At 42.3% G+C, this 2793-nt stretch overlaps 1 pseudogene; it reads right to left on the minus strand.

Moving 5' to 3' along the window:
• Window positions 1–2394: 2394 nt before the first annotated feature.
• Window positions 2395–2582, minus strand: LOC132540060 (small nucleolar RNA SNORA73 family; annotated as a pseudogene).
• Between the last annotated feature and the right edge of the window lie 211 nt (window positions 2583–2793).

The raw sequence follows: 2793 nt of genomic DNA on the forward strand, positions 1-2793 counted from the left end.
TTATTTATTTATTTATTTATTTATTTTGAGAGAGATGCAGAGAGAGAGAAAGACACAGAGAAACACCAGAGCACTACTCAGCTCTGGCTTATGGTGGTGTGGGGGATTGAACCTGGGACTTTGGAGCTTCAGGCATGAGATTCTCTTTGCATAATCACTATGCTATCTACCCCTACTCTAAAAATTGAGCTTTCTTTACTTATATTTAAAATATTTACTTATTTATTTATTTTCACTAGGGTTCTCTCTGGGACTTGGTGCACACACTTCAAATCCGCTGCTCCTGGAGGCCATTTTTCCTTTTTGTTTCTTTCTAATTTTTATTTTAGATAGGATAGAGAGAAAGTGAGAGGAGAAGGAGAAATAGAGAGAGGGAGAGAAAGATAGACTCCTGTAGAACTGCTTCACTGCTTGAGAAGTGTCCCCACTGCAGGTGGGGAGTAGAAGCTTAAATTTGGGTCTTTGTGTAGGTTCTTGAGCCTAGTGCTATGTGCACTTAACTGGGTGCGCCACCCAAGTTTTCTTTTTTATCTTTAAGAAAGAGATTATAAAGTAGAACAGGGGCTAGGAGATAGCTCAGTGGGTATGGTGCAAACCTTATATTGCATGAGACCCTAGGTTTGAGCTCCAGCACCACATGGGAATGCCAGGGACATGGGAATGCCAGGGAACTTCATGATGATGGAGCAGTGTTTTAGGGGTTTCTTCCCCTACCAGAGGCACTTGTATTTTGAAATTCTAGATTTAAAAATTTTTTTGTCATTGCTAGGGCTTTACCTTACCAAGGAGCATTACAGTCACTGAGGCTCAATTTTATTGAAATGATGGTTTAAAATGCTTGTCATGGGGGTTGGGTGGTAGCGCAGCAGGTTAAGCACATGTGGCATAAAGCGCAAGTATCAGCGTAAAGATCCCGGTTCGAGCCCCCGGCTCCCCACCTGCAGGGGAGTCGCTTCACAGCCAGTGAAGCAGGTCTGCAGGTGTCTATCTTTCTCTCCCCCTCTCTGTCTTCCCCTCCTCTCTCTATTTCTCTCTGTCCTATCCAATAATGACGACATCAATAACAACAACAATAATAAATACAACAATAAAAAATAAAACAATAAGGGCAACAAAAGGGAAAAAAATAAATATTAAAAAATTTAAAATGCTTATCAACAAGTGGTGCATCTTATAACTGATCTTATATTCTGGACCCTTTTTGTTTTATAGTAATGCCCAAGTCACATGCATACATAAGTTTAATTAACTTGTGACTGTGGTTCATATCTTATATGATTGCAAAGAGAGGAAGACTGATTCATGGGATTTTCTGTGGAAAAGAAGCACTTATTGCTCGCATCTTTCTGATTCTCTTGAAATGCAATCTTAATAGTGCAAGTCAGAAAGTCACCTGCCCTTTGAATTGGAGACTCAGAAAGTGCAATCATATATACTGTTGAAGCTTTTTAAAATTTTAATTGATTTATAAAGTGGAAACATTGACAAGACCATAGGGCACGAGGGGTACATTTCCACAATTGAAACTTTTTTTTTTTTGCCTCCAGGGTTATCACTGGGCAGCTTGGAGCCTGCACTACGAATCCACTGCTCCTGGAGGCCATTTTTCCTATTATTGTTGCACTTGTTATTTTTATTGGATAGGACAGATAGAAATGGAGAGAGGAAGGGAAGACAGACAGGGGGAGAGAAAGATAGACACCTGCAGACCTGCTTCACTGCCTGTGAAAGGACCCCCCTACAGGTGGAGAGCCAGGGGCTTGAACCGGGACCCTTATGCCAGTTCTTGCACTTCACGCCATGTGCGCTTAACCTGCTTCACTACCGCCCGGCCCCCTGAAACTTTTTATCAGTAGAAATTTAATCTTTCTTTGAGTGTGGTATTCAATCACAGAAACATGATCTGTTCATTTATTATATTCTATACAAAACAATTAATGTTTGGTTGAAATGAAGAGATGTCTTCATTTAGTTCCCTTCATGTAGGTGGGAACAGGGCCCTGTGCACTGAATTGGGTGATGCACCTCACAGACCCCTGAAAGACCTAAATTCTCAGGGTTACCTTTCTCCTTAGTAAGTACCCACTGTTCTGTATCTTAGTTACAGAGTCCTGACTTCCACATGATAGCACTGGTTATAACAAGGCATGGACTATACCAGTGAGGTCTTATCTTGTTGATTCACCTTCAATTCATGATTCACTGTGCAACCTGCCAGATAAAGGATCCCAATTTAGTCGAATTAACTAAAGCCAGGTGAGGACATCTCCCCTCTTGAGCTAGTCTTCTAGAATTCCCTGTGAGAGTGGCAAAAACAAGGAAAAAACTTAAATCATGGAGACTGTTAGAAGGGGAAAGAAAAAAAAATCTATACCCAGGTGGGGTGTTCTGGTAAACTGTTTCCTGTATGGTTTGTCTCCTCAGTCATGATCTCTGGGACTCTGAGAAGCTGTAGAAATATGCAGGTGCAGACTCAGAGGCCCAGCTTCATCTCCAACGCTGTGGGAAGGGACTGCACATCACGGGGCAGAGCCACCTGGACAAAGCCTGGGGAGAGCAGCCTGCCAGGACATCTATGTTGGTTCTATTGAAACTTTGACTAAGCCAGATGATAAACATCTGGATAGCATGAGTGTGGCAGGGAAAAGGAGAGAAAGAAGATGAAAGGGCTGAGCCTAATAGAAATTTCCACATAGGTGGTCCAGGAGGTGGCGCAGTGATAAAGCTTTGGACTCCCAAGTATGAGGTTACAAGTTTGATCCCAGGCAGCACATGTGCCAGAGTGATGTCTGG

This window comes from Erinaceus europaeus, chromosome 8, assembly GCF_950295315.1.
Source record: "Erinaceus europaeus chromosome 8, mEriEur2.1, whole genome shotgun sequence".
NCBI lineage: Eukaryota > Metazoa > Chordata > Mammalia > Eulipotyphla > Erinaceidae > Erinaceus > Erinaceus europaeus.